Consider the following 17,162-nt stretch of genomic DNA (forward strand, 5'->3'; position numbering starts at 1 on the left):
GGCACTGAAAAAAATTCTTTATATAGTTTCTTATTGTACATAAAGGTTAGTATTGTAGTCAATATGCTGATTTACATGCTTTTTAAAAACCCATCATGAACTGTGTTTTAAAGTTTGATGTTTAACTGAAATCTTCTTGCAAATTATGAAAAACTTACAGTTCACCTTGCATCTATTTCATTGCTTATTATATCAGTTCAGTGAGATTTATTGAGATTTTGAAATGACCAATTTTTCTTGTAGTGAAAGCATAGAAATAACTTTATTTTACTTCTAAAATCAGTACAGTTAGCCAGGCACCAGTGACTCATGCCTGTAATCCTAGCTATTTAGAAGGCCAAGATCTGAGGATTGTGGTTGAAAGCCAGCCCTGGCAGGAGAGTCTCTGAGACTCTTATCTCATATAAACCACTCAGAAAACCAGAAGCAGAGCTGTGGCTCAAGTGGTAGAGCACTAGCCTTGAGCTGAAGAGCTGAGGGACAGCGCCCAGGCCCAGAGTTCAAGCCCCATGACCAACCTTAAAAAAAAATTAATACTTATACATACTTCCTTTTTTGTCTTTTTTTTTGTTTTGGCCGGGGCAGGGAGTGGGGGAAGTCCTGGGGCTTGAACTCAGGGTCTGGGCACTGTCCTTCTTTTGCTTAAGGGTAGTACTCTACCACTTGATCCACAATGCCACTTCCAGCTTTTTCTGTACTGAGGAATCCACCTCAGGGCTTCATGCATGCTAGGCAAGCACTCTAGCACTCTTCCACTGAGCTTTGTATGATTCATTTGTAATGTAACTATATTAAGGACTGAAGATTATGTAAATTAGACAATTTAAACATGTTGTCAATGACATTTAGATTTCTTCCTATTTTAGTTGAAGCTTGAAAATATTTTCCTTTGCTAATAAATATTTGTAATATTGTAATATTTGATATATTTCTGAATTAATTTCATTTTTAAAATTATATCACTAAAATTTGTATTAAAGTGAAAATTATAGTTAAAATATTTAGACTCATGCCACCTTTGTATACTAATATAAAATACACAAATTATGTCAGGTCGTGAAGTACTGCTCTGTTTGTAAACACCTGGAACAATGTATTTTTTGGCCCTGTAGAAGTTGGGTCATTCCAGTTACTCATTTTGGAGTGTGAGCAAGATACTGTTATGGAGCTTCTATGTTCAGATGGCAGTGATACAATATAGAAGTAGCTGTATAGAAGGAACCATATGGATGGCAGATTATAAATATTTCAAGCTCTGTATCACATTCTGTTTGTATGCCATATTGTTCTTGGGGTTGTTTTGGGTGATGATTTCCTGCACCATTACTGCTCTCTCATATGTGTGTGTGTTTGTGTATGTGTGTGCAAACACATAGACATAGACATTTGAGATGCACTGGGGGCATGCTCAAGTGGAAGGAAGGATTGAGTTCAACCCCAAAATACAACCAAAAATTGGTGACCTCTTAGACTAAAGAGCCATTACTTGTCTGTTAAAGACACTTTCATATAGGAAAGTAAATCTAATGGATAAAAGATATATCTAATCAGTTAGTGCTAGGCTATCTCTGTCTTAAAATTCAAAATAACTAAGTTACTGGTAACTGGTGCCTATAATCCCAATGACTCTGGAGGATGTTTGATTAAAGATTGCCATTCAGAGCTACCCAGGGCAAGAAAGTCCAAGAGACTGTTACTTCAAGTGTATCACCAAAAGGCTAGAAATTGAGGTTTGGTTCAAGTGACTAGCCTTGAGCACAAAAGCTGAGAGACAGCACCCAGGACCTGAATTAAAGTCCCAGACCCAGCAACCCTGCCTCCCCCTTCCCCCGCCCCGCCCCCCAAAAAAGCCAAAGAAAATGGCTAGCCAACTATGGGTCATGCCTGTAATCCTAGTTACTCAGAAAACTGTTATCTGTAATAGGTAGGTTTAAGACCAACTAAGGTAGAAAAGTTTGAGAGAGACCATCTTGAATTAACCAACAAAACGGCTGGAGTAGAGGCGTTACTCGAGTGGTAAAGCACCAACAATAGGCAAGTAAATGAATTGAGTTCAAACCCTGGTACTGGAATTAAAAAATACTAATCTTTGTGAAAGAGAACTGTAAAGGAAAGATTTCCAGCTCTGCCTTGGCCACCTCAGAGCCTCCTGACCTAAACCTTCTTTCTGTCCATTCAATTCAGTCAGTCAGAAACTTTAACATGATATTTATCTAATCTGCCTCCCAGTTAGTAACTTACCATGGTTTAATATTCTTTTTTTTTTTGGTTGGTCATGGGGCTTGAACTCTGGGCTTTGGCCCTGTCCCTCAGCTCTTCAGCTCAAGGCGAGTGCTCTACCACTTGAGCCACAGTGCCACTTCTGGTTTTCAAGTGGCTTATTGGAGATAAGAGTCTCATGGACTTTCCTTGCCCAGGGTGGCTTTGAACCGTGATCCTCAGACTCAGCCTCCTCAGTAGCTAGGATTACAGGCGTGAGCCACTGGCGCCCGGCCATGGTTTAATATTCTATAGTACATGAGCCAGAGTTATAGTTTGTTCCATAGTAAAGAACAAATCAGAACAGGTAGTATTGACTGTCAAAACCCATCAAGAATGTAGACTTTTTAAGCTGGGTATTTGTAATCCTAGCTTCTCAGGAGGATCTGAGGATCAATGCTAAGAGCCAGTCTAGAGATTACTTCCAATCATCCAGCAAAGTAGAAGAATGCCTCAAGTGGTAGAGTTCCAGCCTTGAACAGAAAAAGCTAAGCAAAAATATAATATCTAACCATTCATGATTCAGATATATGGGGAGGGCACACACATAGGTTTGTATACATACACGTCTATCAAAGTGCTTAAACACAGGACTTAAGAGCATGACTGTTTGCTCAAACAAGTTAGTTTATCTTTGTATCAATTTTCTCAACTTAAGTAATATAAAAGATGTCCGTATTACTTGCCTCTAGAGAACGTTTATGACTCCCTTTAAATGCATACGTTTTGGAGCTGGGAATGTGGCTTAGTGGTAGAGTGCTTGTCTAGCATGCATGAAGCCCTGGGTTGGATTCCTCAATACCACCTAAATAGAAAAAGCTAGAAGTGGTGCTGTGGCTTGAGGGTAGAGTACTAGCCTTGAGCTAAAGAAGCTCGGGGACAGTGCCCATGCCCCGTGTTTAAGCCCCAGGACTGGCAAAAAAAAGCAGGGGGAAAAAAGCTTAGGTTTCGCTGGCTCCATTTAGAATAATTTCATATTTTTGTTACTTGTTTCAAATTCAATTATTTGGATGTTATATGTTATGTAGGGTAGTAAAACATATTCTAAAGTGTTTTTTATATATTTGATGTCTCTGATTTAAGGATGCATAAACAAGTAGTTCTTTTTACTTTGTAGCCTATATAATTGCAAAGTAATTATTGTTTATTTCATTGTAGTTAGTGATTACATGACTTCCACTTAATTGGCAAATTCCAGCCTATCAGAAATCCATTTTATATAACTTGACCATAAGCTAAGAAGAGGATGACCATCACTGGGGAAACTAGTTTTATACCCAAATGAGCAGAAGACAGTTTTAGAAAAAAATAATTGTTTATATTATGTATCTTACACCACCTACAAGAAAGTAGTTTCTTTACAGCTGTCTGAGATAGAAACTACTTTGGATTAAAAACTGTTTCTTGACAGATAGTGATAAGAAACACTCCCACCTGTAATCTTAGCCACTCAGGAGACTGAGAACTATAGAATTTCAGTTCACATTTAGCATAGGCAGAAAAATCCTTGAGATGCTATCTTAAAATTAGACAGCAAAAAGCAGTACTGGAGGCATGGCTCAATTTGTAGACTGCTAGCCAAATGATCAAGCACAGAGCCCAGAATTCAAGTCTCAGCACTACTTAACTTCTTTCTTTTTTTTTTGGTCTGTTTTGGGGTCCGAACTTTGGGCTTGGGCACTGTCCCTCAGCTCTTCAACTCAAGGCTACCAACATGAGCCACAGAGCCACTTCCTGATTTCTGCTTATTTGCTGCTGAGGAATCGAACCCAGGGCCTCATGCATGCAAGGCTAGCACTCTACCACTGAGCCACCTTCCCAGTCCATGTACTACTTGTAAAGTTGTAGAAATTAGCATAATAAGGAGAAAATTAAATCCTGAATATTGTACTGCTAAAAGCCTTGGTGCTCTTGAATGCCATCAGCTGCATATTTCATTATTATAGATCCTTTGGTCTTTGATTTAGTTTTGCTGTTTCTATTTTAAGATTTTCAGTGTATGTGTCCTTCGTGGCCTAAAACAGTTGAAAGGCTTATTTAGGCAGTTGCGAGTTTCAGAGGACACCATCAAATGAAATATTTTCATAAAACAAAAAGAATTTGAAAATACTTGCAATTGCGCATCTTTTATCTCAGAGAATTTATATACAAAATATATGACAGACTCTTTGTGGGCTTTTGTGTCTTGTTTTATTTCAATTATTATAGTGTTTTCAAGTTTCCCCTATGTTACATATAAATCAAAACTTCTTTTTTACATAGCTAAATAAGATTCCATTATAGATGGATCACATTTCTTTTACTTACCTGTTAATGTACTTGAGTTGTGTCTACTTTTGGGTTTTTTTGGTTCTATTTAATATATTCCTGAGTAGAATTAATTGCTGAAACATTTTAAGTCTATGTTTATTAACTTTTTGAGCATTTCAGTAAAGATATATAAAGATATAAGGTGGACAGACAATCTCCAAAGAATATATGCATATAATAAACATTTCTCCAAAGAATATATGCATATGACCAATAAGCACAGGAATATTTACATCAAAATAATGATGATTAATCAAAAACACATAGAATATTGATAAGCTTATATCCTCCTACACCATTGGTAGGGAGGTAAAATTATATATATTATAAATTTTATACACACACACACACACACACACACCAGTTGTCACTTGTCTTAGTTGACTTCTTAGGTATGTTACCAAGAGAGGTGAAGCCATATGTCTACACAAAAATTAACACATGAAGCCAGGCGCCAGTGGCTCACGCCTGTAAACCTAACTACTCAGGAGTCTGAGGTCTGAGGATTGCAGTTCAGAACCAGCCCAGGCAGGAAAGTCCATGAGACTCTTATCTCCAATTAACCACCAGAAAACGGAAAGTGGTACTGTGGCTCAAGTGGTAGAGCCGTTGCCTTGCCTTGACCTGAAGAGCTAAGGGACAGTGCCCAGGCCCAGAGTTCAAGACCTACAACCAACCAGAAAAAAAAAATTTTTTTACATCTAAATTTCTGTAGCGACATATTCATAGTAACCAAAAGACAGAAATAGATCAAATGTCCATCAACTGACAAATGTGTAAACAAAATGTTTCATATACATATAATGCGGATTTTGGGGCCATTAAAAAAGAGTGGTATGCTAGTAATATGTACTACACCTAGATGAACCTTTATATCTGTGCCATATCAAAGAAGTCCATATGTTGTATGATACTGACTATTTGACTTTTATAGAATAAAGGAATCTATAGAGGTGATTACTGTTAATGTAGGTCTGGGTAGGGGATGAAGGAATTAGAAAACAATATAGGATGATAACAGTGTTCAAAAAAGTACTTGTCATAGTTACACAATTATGAAAGTACTAAAGATACTGAACTTTATGTTCCAGGTAATTGTATGGTTTTTGAATTACATGTGAGCAGGCTGCTGGTCCACATAGGCATGCACACAGACATACACAAAATTATCAGTGATCACTTCTACGTAAAAATGCTAAGGGTCATCCAGCTAGTGCCTCATTATTTTTCCTCTAAAAAATTCAGAATAAGGGGGAAAATAAATCTGTGGAGTTTAAAGATATGATCTGAAGAGAATTTGCAGCTTCAAAGTAAGATAAATAAGAAGAAAAAATTTGCTGCATACTAGTGTGTGATTTCTTACACTTTCATTTGGCTTCTAAGTATTACCTGAATTTGTGGCAGCATAAGGCAAGAGAAGTGGGGACAAAACACAGAGGAAGCTTAGCTAAATAAACAGCCAGAAAGAATAAGTCAATTCTTAAGTCTGAAAATTCTCTTTTTAAAAATGGTTATCCAGCTGGGCGCTGGTGGCTCATGCCTGTAATCCTAACTACTCAGGAGGCTGAGCTCTGAGGATCATGGTTCAAAGCCAGCCCCGGCAGGAAAGTCCGTAAGACTCTTACCTGCAGTAAACCACTAGAAAATTGGAAGTGGTGCTATGGTTCATGCGGTAGAGCACTCGCCTTGAGCTGAAGATGCAGGGACAGCGGCCAGGCCCAGAGTTCAAGCCCCATGACCAACCAAAAGAAAAATGCTCATCCAATCCTAGCCACTCAGGGCCCTGAGATCTAAGGATCTTAGTTGGAAGCCAGCACAGGTAGGAAAATCCATGAGATTTATCTCCATTTACCTACCAAAAAACTGGAAGTGGAGCTGTAGTTAAAGCTGTAGAGTGCTTTGCCTTGAGGGGGAAAAACAAGCTCAGGGACAACACTCAGGGAGTTCAAGCCCCAAAACCAATGTAGACATGCGAGTGAACAAGCGCACACAAACACAAAGGTTATCCAAATAAATCAGGATTAGGGACTAAGGACTATATACATAAGAGACTTTAAAATATGTACAAGAGGGGTGCCAGTGGCTCATGCTTGTAATCCTAGCTACTCTAGAGGCTGAGATCTGAGGATTGTGGTTCAAAGCCAGTCCAGACAGGAAAGTCTGTGAGACGCTTATCTCCAATAAACTACTCAGAAAAAAACAGGAAGTGGCACTGTGATTCACATGGCAGGGTGCTTGCCTTGAGCACATAGAGGCTCAGGGACAGCACCTAGGCCCTGAGTTCAAGCCCAAAGACAAGCAAAAAGAAATATATATATATATTTATATATATATATATATATATGTATATAATCTGTTTGCTCCGGTGGCTTATAGCTTATAATCCTTTAATAAACTACCCAAAAGCCAGAAGTGTGGCTATGCTTAAGTAGTAGAACACTACCTTTGAAGGGGAAAAAAAATGCTCAAGAACAAAACCCAGGCCCTGAGTTCAAGCCCAGGGCCAGCACCAAGAAGAAAACATGAGTTTGGGGGTTTTATTCTAGCACTTTGGCATATAGAAAAGGCTTTAAATAAATAAATATATGTATATACATACATACATACACAGTAGAAAACCTGGAACAATGAAAGACGGACAGAAGATAATAGAAAATCAAGGAATTCTTACATGACAAGAACCACTATGAAGAAATGTCAAGACAGCTAGCAAACTGGTAGAAAATGTTTCAACGCTTACCATAGGCAAAAGACAGAACTCTTAATAATTAAAGGGCACATAAAGTTGAGGAACAAAGGACCAAAGTCTTAACAGAAAATAGAGAAAAGACCTAGACAACTTCCAAACAATGTAAATAAGTTCGCTAAACATGGGAAAAATAAGCTCTCCAGAGAAATATGACTTAAAATAGTAGCTGATATGATTTCTCATCTATCAGACTGATGAAAATTAGAATAACAATATATTCTGTTGGAAGATTTTAGGAAAAGCATCCTCATACATTGCTGTTGGAAATGCACACAGGTGCAAACCAGTGTCTGTGAAACAGTATCTAATCATTTTACTTTGGCTCTTATCTTTGACCAACCTCTTTTCTAGGCATCTTGTCTAAAGATACAATTCCATGTGTATAAGTCTAATCATTTTAAGAATCTCTGTAACTGTAAAGATTCTGGGAAACTGCCCAAATGCCCTAACAAGGAAAATGTTAATAATATAGTTACACTGTGGGGTGTTATGCTACTGTATGAAAAAGGAAGATAGCTGAACTGGTGTAGTCCAGCACAATTAAGTAAAACTAGCAAAAAAAATATCTGTAGCAGGGCTGGGAAGGTGGCTCAGTGGTAGAGCGCTTGCCTTGCATGTATGAGGCCTTGGGTTCGATTCCTCAGCACCACATAAGCAGAAAAAAAAAGCCGGAAGTGACGCTGTGGCTCAAGTGGTAGAGCGCTAGCCTTGAGCTGAAGAGCTGAGGAGCAGCGCCCAGGCCCAGAGTTCAGGCCCCACGACCAGACCAAAATATATATATATATATATATATATATCTGTAGCATACTGGCCTTCATATAAGAATTAAAAATACTTGCACATACCAGCTTAAGCTACATGTTGTTTTTGTGCAAAAGAAAGACAAGAATGATAAACTAAAAACTAATGTTCTCTACAAGGAATAAGTGAGAAAGAAGTAGAAAAATAGTAGTAATGGAAATGAGATACCAGGGATGAGAAGGCCTTTTCCAACTATACTTTTTTGTATAACTGTCTTAGGACTTTGGTACGAACTTTTCATAGTTACCTCCAAAAATAAAATCAACCTAGTTGTTGAAAAATAGGGGGTACAAAGCCAAAGAAGTATAAAAACACCAAGTGATGAACCTTATTGTCTTACAAATTAATACTGTAAATACACTAACTTTAGTAGAGACGAAAAGATAATTTTGGAATTCAGTATTTTGATTACATACATTAAGCCTTTGATAGTCAAAAAGAATAAAAGCCATGTCTAAAAAACTAATCCTAGCTGTTTAAGATGCTAAGATCTGAGGATCAAAACTAGCCTAAGCAGAAAAGTGAGCTGTGAAGGAAAAAAGCTGAGAGAGAGTACAAGACTCTTAGTTGGCATCCTAGTACACACACACACACACACCCACACACAAATGTGCTGAAAAACTAATCCTAGCTGTTTAAGATGCTAAGATCTGAGAATCAAAACTAGCCTAAGCAGAAAAGTGAGCTGTGAGGGGAAAAAGCTGAGAGAGAGTACAAGACTCTTAGTTGGCATCCTAGTACACACACACACCACACACAAACACACACACACACACAAAATGTGCTGAAAAACTAATCCTAGCTGTTTAAGATGCTAAGATCTGAGGATCAAAACTAGCCTAAGCAGAAAAGTGAGCTGTGAGGGGAAAAAGCTGAGGGAGAGTACAAGACTCTTAGTTGGCATCCTAGTACACACACACACACACACACACACACACACCACACACCACACACACACACCACACACCACACACACACACACACACACACACAATGTGCTGGGTGTCAGGAAGCTGAGATCTGAGGATGGTGGTTTGAAGCCAGCCCACACAGAGAAGTCCTAGTGAGACTCTTACCTTCAATTAACTACTCAAAAACCGGAAGTGGCATTGTGACTTAAAGTAGTAGAGCACTAGCCTTCAGCAGAAAAGCTCAGGGACAGTGCCCAGGCCTGGAGTTCAAGCCCCAAGAACAAGAAAACAACAACAAGAACAAAAAATGTGTTTCTTACATAAGCTTTAGTTAGGAACTCTGAAACCACGTTTTATGTATACATACTTGAACAAATAAGCAAATATTTTAGATAATGAAAGTCAATACATGCTGGAAACTGACTTATCCACTGTTCAGAATCATGAGAGAGTATTGTCCTGCCACGACTGCACAAGGGGTATTTGTTAATAATTTTGTTGCAATGTTATTAGAAGTTAGTCTAAGTAGAATTTATTCTTAGTCCCCTGGAGTCAGCCACTAAGTCTTTGCTTATTCCTTTCATATTACATTCATTTGAAGAAAAAAAAAAAATCCCCTATGAGCAAAAGGTCCATAAAATTTGGGGAAGTTTATCGTGTCAGTAATTAGATTCAGACAATTAAATTTCTGCTATTAGTCCCATAGTTGCCCTAGTTTCAGTAATTCAGTTTGGAATTATCTGTGTTGATAGAGTCAACATGCAGCTGTTTATTCAAAGGAAGTTGCTGAATCTACTAAGAATATGAAATATTCTTACAATAGGAAATTTAAGATAAAACCAGCAAGGTAAATGTAATTAACTCAAGTTTCTTTTATTGGAGAATTATTCCCTGTAAGTTTTCTCCACTACCTGACCTTGGTAGAATTTTTAAGCACCTTTCCAAAACATCATCACAAACCTTTCAAAGTCTAGTTTGAATTGCACATTTATGGAGTAGATTACTAACATCCAAAAAAGAAAATTGAAGTGGGTTTCTTTGCTTTATTAAAAAGTGGCATATTGGGGCTGGGAAGGTGGCTTAGTGGTAGAACGCTTGCCTTGCATGCTCGAGGCCCTGGGTTCGATTCCTGAGCACCACATAAGCAAAAAGAAAAAAGCCGGAAGTGGCACTGTGGCTCAAGTGGTAGAGCGCTAGCCTTGAGCTGAAGAGCTGAGGGACAGCGACCAGGCCCAGAGTTCAGTCCCCACAACCGGACCCAAAAAAAAAAAAAAAAAAGCGTATTCTTTTGAATTAGACGTTTATTGCTGAAGTTTATTCTTCTTCCTTTTCTCTCCACACCTCACTACTACCTCCCACTCCAATACTAGGGGTTAATCCCAGGGCTGTTTGCATGTCAACTAAGGGTAAGGTTTATTATCAACAGCTAAATCCTTTTACTTTGCAAATTAGAGGGCATAGTATGTTTGACGGTAATAAAGTTATATTGCAAAGTATCTTTATTATAATTTTTTCACAAATTCAAATTACTTGAATTTATAAGACCTGTTTCCAAAGCTTAAAGAAAAATAGGATCATTTGAAACGTAGAAATGTTCATTTAGGCTTTTTTTTTTTCACAGCATAGGTGGTTTGCTTCATTATTCTGCATTTTAGCTTGTTTTTCTGTTTCATACAAAGAATGTCACTACAGTTTTGAAGTAAAGATGTCTTGAAATTATGTTTCTCATAAGTAGCAGATTTTATCTGAGTAAAGCCATTTGTACCCTTTAGTAGAAGCAGTTTCAATGGAGAGTCAGGTTTGAGTCTTTGTTTTGGGTTCTCTTCAAAATATATGAGTATCCAAAAGGGTACATACATAGTAAAAAGATTATATACTGAGGAAATAGGAGCTTTGGGAAATTTTAGGCAAATTAGTGTGAAATCTCTCAGACAAAATGTATTTACTTAAAAGTGATTAAAAAAGCTGGGAAGGTGGCTCAGTGGTAGAGCGCTTGCCTTGCATGCATGAGGCCCTGGGTTCGATTCCTCAGCACCACATTTAAAAAAAAAAAAAAGTGATTAAAAAAGCAAAAACCTTTACTTATATTAGCTATATCATTACTTATGATATTTGAATAGTTGGAAATTTGTGGAGACAGTGTGTGTATCTTTTATTTTGGTGTTTGCCCTAACTGATATAAATTTTAATACTGATCTAGGAGTATAGAATATATAAATCCTGAGAAACTTAACACTTTTGTGGCAGAGAAAAGTTAAAGTTCTGGTTATTGGTAATGAAATACTTCAGGTAAATATAAAAACATTGTCTAATCGGATTTCTCCAGTGTGTGTGTGTGTGTGTGTGTGTGTGTGTGTGTGTGTGTGTGTGTGTGTGTGTGTGTGTGTGTGTGTGTGCATGCGAGTTTGCTCCCTGTGTGTGTGTGTGTGTGTGTGTGTGTGCAGTGTGTGTGTGTGTGCATGCATGCGAGTTTGCTCCCTGCCTTCTAGCACTGGGGCTTGAAATCAGAGCCTTGTGCTCTCACTTGGCTTTTTGCTCAAGGCTGACCCTGTTATAAATATTTGCATTTAGGGTTTTGTGGCTGTATATTTTCATTTCTCTAGAATATATACTTAGGAGAGGAATTGCTGGGTCCAATGGTAAGTCTTACTCTTTTATTTTATTTTATTTTGGTTTTGGGGTTTGTTTGTTTGTTTGTACTGGTACTGTAGCTTGAACACAGGGCCTTGAGTTCTTGCTTGGCTTTTTCACTCAATGCTGGCACTCTACTACTTAACCAGCCCATCCACTTTTTGTTGGTTAACTGAAGTCGTGAATTTATCTATCAAGTTGGCTTCTAACCTCTCAATCCTCAGATCTCAGCCTCTGGAGTAGCTAGGATTACAGGCTTGAGACCTCAGAGCCCAGCAAATGATATTTGCTTGTTTGGGAAGCTAGATTATTCTTGTGTGATGTGGTATAGTATGTTGTGCGTGTGTGTGTGTGTGTGTGTGTGTGTGTGTGTGTGTGTGTGTGCGTGTGTGTGTGTGGGCGTGCGTGCACGCATGCGCGTGTACACCGTGTACTGGGGCTTGAGCTCAGGACTTTACATTCTTAGCTTTTTTTGCTTAGGCTAACACTCAACAACTTGAGCCAGAGCTCCACTTCTTTTCAGCATATTTGAATGCTTGTGGAAAGTATCTTCGTTTAGCTAAATGGGTTTACAGGCCTAGTTGTCCGATAGATACGAAGTTTTCTTTTTTTCTTCATTTTATTTTGTCTTCCAACAATTAATGAGCATTGAGTTGTTGTTGTTTTCATTTTAATTTTGGTTAATTGCTTTTCTTTTAAGTCTACAACTTGAGCTGACACAGCGCACAAGGAACTGACAGCAGGCAGATTGTCCTCCCATAGTCCTATCACTATCCCCATCTGTTGGTGGGAAGAAGTAACACTCTTGCCATGGAAGGCAAGCTATTTTAATTTTAGCAAAAGCAAATTAAGAAACAAGGAATTGTGCTCTTAATACATTTTCATTATTTGTGACAAAGTCAATTTAAAGTGCAAACCCTATGAGATATCAAGCATTATAGACATTGTCTTAAAGCTTTTGTTAGTGATACTAAAAGCATCAGTTATTTAAAATCAGTATATTAACAATAGCTAGATTCTTAATTTCTTCTTTAGAGAATTACAGAAAACTATACTTATCTCAACTTCTTTGAGGTAAAGAATCTTTGTACAACAATATTTTAATAGTAAGAAATCTCAAAAATCATTTACATCATTGCTGCATTGCTAATGAAGAGCTCAATATAGCTTCTGATGCAGTTTAGATATTCTGGGTGGTGACTGGCTAGAGTGTTCTGACATCATAACATACAGCTGTTGACTTTCCATTGTCTCTGAGTCCTCGGCAAGTGCTTTAGACTGCTGTAGCAGGCACTCCCAGTGCCTTACTAATCAGCTAGATGTGTGTTCGTGAATTTCTATAGAGGAGCAATGCAGAGTGTCTACAGATACTATGGAAAGTACATCTTCGTTAACTCTGTATAATGAAGTAAATACCAATACAATGAAGGTATGTGATTCTTAAATCATTTTCTTAATATATACAAAATATATGAAGAATTATTCATGTTCACTTAGTTAGCATGAGACTTATTAGAATATGTGCAATAAAACTGTCCAAAATGAGAGCATTTTAAAAATAATTTTTATTTTTGCAGAAATATGTTTAGATTGATAAGATTGAAGAGTAGTTTACTTCTCAGCTGTAGCTCCAGTTTTTTTCCTATTTTTCCCTACTCAGATTTTAAATCTGTTTAAGTATTTCTTACATCCTGCTGATAGAATAGTTTACATGCATGTAAATTTCTGTTCAAAATAAAACAAATTGTCAGCTGAAAAAAAGAACAACTTTTTTTGTAGGTTCATCCTAAAAGAGATAACTGTGTGGCTTACTCAATTTTTTAAGGACCTTAACTTTTAACATTGGTGTTAAATTTTGTGCCCTTTTGGGGAAAAGAGGTAAAATAATTTTTAAAAGTGTACTCCCTGTGATTATCATGATCAAATATCACATTGCAAAAGAGAATAAGTACTTGTCACAGTATATCATTGTGTTATCTGATTTCTGATTATACAGTTGAAAAACCTTAATTATTTACCTGGATATTTTATGATTCCTCAAAACTAGAATCTCACAGAATGGGTGATACTGAATAACAGATTCATGTTTATAAGGACTATTTGGAGTTTTGTGGCTTTTTACTAAAATTAGCTAAAATGATAACAGGATTTGGAGTTGCTATGATGTTTTCAAGCATCTTTCCCCCTCTCCATATGAAACACTTATTTTGATCAAGTTTAGAGGAGCTGAGAGGGGAAAAAATGACTAAATGGCCTTTAAACACTGAATATCATTGCTTTTATTTCTTTTGTCTCCCAACTGTGTATGTAATTAGGAACATGAAAATATTCATTGCTGTTATGACAATAAGAGTTTTTTGTCAGATTATTTCAACCAAATGACAGAAAATTTCACTTTTTTTAAACATCAGATTTTGATGTTACTGATCAAGATGCTGTATTGTACTTATAGACTGACATGTTGAACTGAAACCCCTTTGAACACCACTTTAAGATAGCAAAAAATAAACATCATATTTCATATTTTAACATCAGATTTTTAAGTCTTATATTTAGTACTTCAAAAGAAAAATGGAAATTAGCAATTCTTACCCACAAATACTTTTACTTGAACTTTGCCACATTTCATTTTTCTCCATTTTCATCTTTTTTTTTTTTTTTTTGCATTTCATTTCTTTCCTTTGGGTTTCTATTTATGAGTTTCTCTGTATCTTGCTTCTTATCTCTCCTACCTTGTTGAGCTTTCCCACTTGGTCTGTCTCTTTTTGTCCAGACATGATATTTCAGTCTTTCTTCTTTTCTCCCCCCCCCCCTTTGAATTAATCTTCATTTCTTTTGTCTACTTTTTTATCCTCTCCTCTCATCTCTATTACTGTCCTCCTTTATATTTTCTCTGATTCTTTCTCCTTCTATATCTCTGCCCTTCACTCTTACTTTCCCTCTTTCTTTCCCTATCTCTTCCCCTCTCTTTAAGTCTGTCCATCTTTTCTTCTTTCTTTATTGAAACTGTTTTCCTCTCTTTGTACCATTTAACCCTTCTCCATCTCTAATCTTCTTTACTTGTGTGTTATTTTCCCTACCTGTCTCTCTATCTCTCCTTGTCTCCCTGGCTGCTACTGGTTTCGTCTCCTTATGTTTCCATACCACTCTCTCTTGGCTCTCTGCTGCCTTTGCTGTACTATCTCCTAGATTTTTTTTTCCCTCTCTTTCCTGCCCAAGCATCATTCATGCACATACTCCAAATATTCATTTACGTACAGGCTTTCAGTTTTCATTGTAACTTAGACCTACACTGGACTTCAGTTTTATTGTTAATTAATAGCAGTTTCTGGTTGCATTTTAATTTATTTTAAACTCTGTGCTTTCTAAAAGAAACTTTTAGATAAGGAATTTAGTACTAAATATTTTAAACAGATTTTCCCTTTTACTCAACATTCCTTACACTTAGAAACTTAAACTAGAGGCAGTGAAAGTGTATTTTTTTAAAAACCTTATTTTGTAATGAAACCATGATTTTTATGTTAAATGCAAAGTAAAATTTAGTTTTGAATTTAATGAAATTTTATTACAATGTGAAATTATTCTTGTTTCTCTGAATGGGTAATACCAATCTTTACAAACTCCTACTTTGCTCTAACACTTTTTATTGGTGAATTCAATCAATTTTAACTGCAAGTATATAACAGATGGTTAGTAATTTTTTTTGCTAATTGGGTGCCTTTTATTTCTATGAACCCCTTTTTAGGGAATTCTGACCCAACAGCTCTTCAAATCAATCTTCATATTTATCCTTGATCCACATAATGCTAATATTTGTTCATCCTTCTAATTTATTTAGTTAAAATATGTGTTTAACTAGAGTTGCATGAATAACATGCAAAAATTCATGAATTTGGATATGTGTGGATAGTTATATCAGGGGAGTATCTGTATGTTTGCATATATATGAGAGAAAGATCATTATTTAAAATTCTTTGTTTTCCCATGATACACTTTTAAGTAATGAAAATGAAGTATCTTTCTCTTAAATGACTTTTCTATTCTTCAAGTTTTTAGGAAGAATTATAAGCTGATTCTTTTCTCAGTACACTTAAGAAAATATCTCATTTCAAAGCTGAATTTCAACTTATAGATTATCTTATAATTTTTGATACCTGTGGTCTTTTTGTTATACTATCCTATATTTTCCAAATATGTTACTGTGGATATATGCTGGTGTTTTTATCTTTTTTTTTTTTTTTTTTTTTGGAGTAATTGCAGAGTCAGGAAATTACAAAAACAAACAAAATTACAGAGAAGTCCCATAGTGGTCTTCAATTTAGGATTTTGTGTGTGTGTGAATTACTTGGGTTTGAACATAGGGCCTCTATGAATGCTAAGTAGTGTTTTACCACTGAGCTACAACCTCAACCTTTCTTTCCCAGTACCAGGGTTTGAACTCAGAGCCTTGCCCGTCTTACCTCTCATTCTACTACTTGAGGCAAGCCTATTTTTTCTGCTGATTATTTTGAAGATAGAGTATTGAATACTTTTCTGCTTCTAACAGAGAGCCTCTAGGTCTAGCCACCTGAGTAGCCCAACCTTTTTAAATTTTATTTCAGTCAGAATCTTGCTAAATGACCCAATTGGCCTCGGTTTTTACTAGGCTGGCTTCAGATTTGAGATTCTCCCCTGCTTCAGTTTCCCAAGCATCTTGATGCAGGTGTTCATCACTATCCTTGGTTCCATGATATGTTATTTAAAGAGTTAAAGGTGCTTCCAAGATTTTATATGTACCCTGGAGAACAAAAAAGTTGACCTAGCATTTACCTGTTTATAAAGTCATAAACTTTGCAACTCTTTCATGCTCTTTTCATGCTCTTTTGTTAAAGCAAATTAAAATTAAAACTTTAGTGAGGGGGCTGGGAAGGTAGCTCAGCGGTAGAGTGCATGCCTTGCACAACCGACCAAAAAAAAAAAAAGAAAAATCTTGTGGTGGGCATTGTTGGCTCATACCTGTAATCATAGCTACTCAGAAGGCTGAGATTTGAGAATTATAGTTCAAAGCCAACTAGGGCAGAAAAGTCCCCATGAGACTGTTATCTCCAATTAACCATTCAAAAACCAGAAATGGAGCTGTGGCTCAAATTGGTTGAATGCTAACCTTGAGAAAAGAGCTCAGTAACAGCACTCAGTCCCTGAGTTCAAGCCTCGTAACTGACCAAAAAGAAACAGAACAAGAAACAAAAGTGTATAAGGGGCTGGGAAGTTGGCTCACTGGTAGAGTGCTTGCCTCACATGCATGAGGCCCAGGGTTTGATTCCTCAGCACCACATAAGTAGAAAAAAGCCAGAAGTGGTGCTGTGGCTCAAGTGGTAGAGCGTTAACCTTGTGCTGAAGAGCTGAGGGACAGTGCCCAGGCCCAGAGTTCAGCCCCCAGGACTAACCAAAAAAAAAGTAAATAAGAAGAAATTCTTTTCAGAGCAAAATTAAATGCTGCTTTCACATACAGATCTCTCTCC

At 36.9% G+C, this 17,162-nt stretch overlaps 1 protein-coding gene across 7 annotated transcripts in view; it reads left to right on the forward strand.

The window, feature by feature from the left end:
• The window catches only part of R3hdm1 (R3H domain containing 1), a 153,612-nt gene that overhangs the window by 29,676 nt on the left and 106,774 nt on the right, over positions 1-17,162 (forward strand). The window lies entirely within an intron of this gene.

This window comes from Dipodomys spectabilis, unplaced genomic scaffold (assembly GCF_019054845.1).
Source record: "Dipodomys spectabilis isolate Male_0828 unplaced genomic scaffold, ASM1905484v1 ptg000081l, whole genome shotgun sequence".
NCBI classification, from domain to species: domain Eukaryota; kingdom Metazoa; phylum Chordata; class Mammalia; order Rodentia; family Heteromyidae; genus Dipodomys; species Dipodomys spectabilis.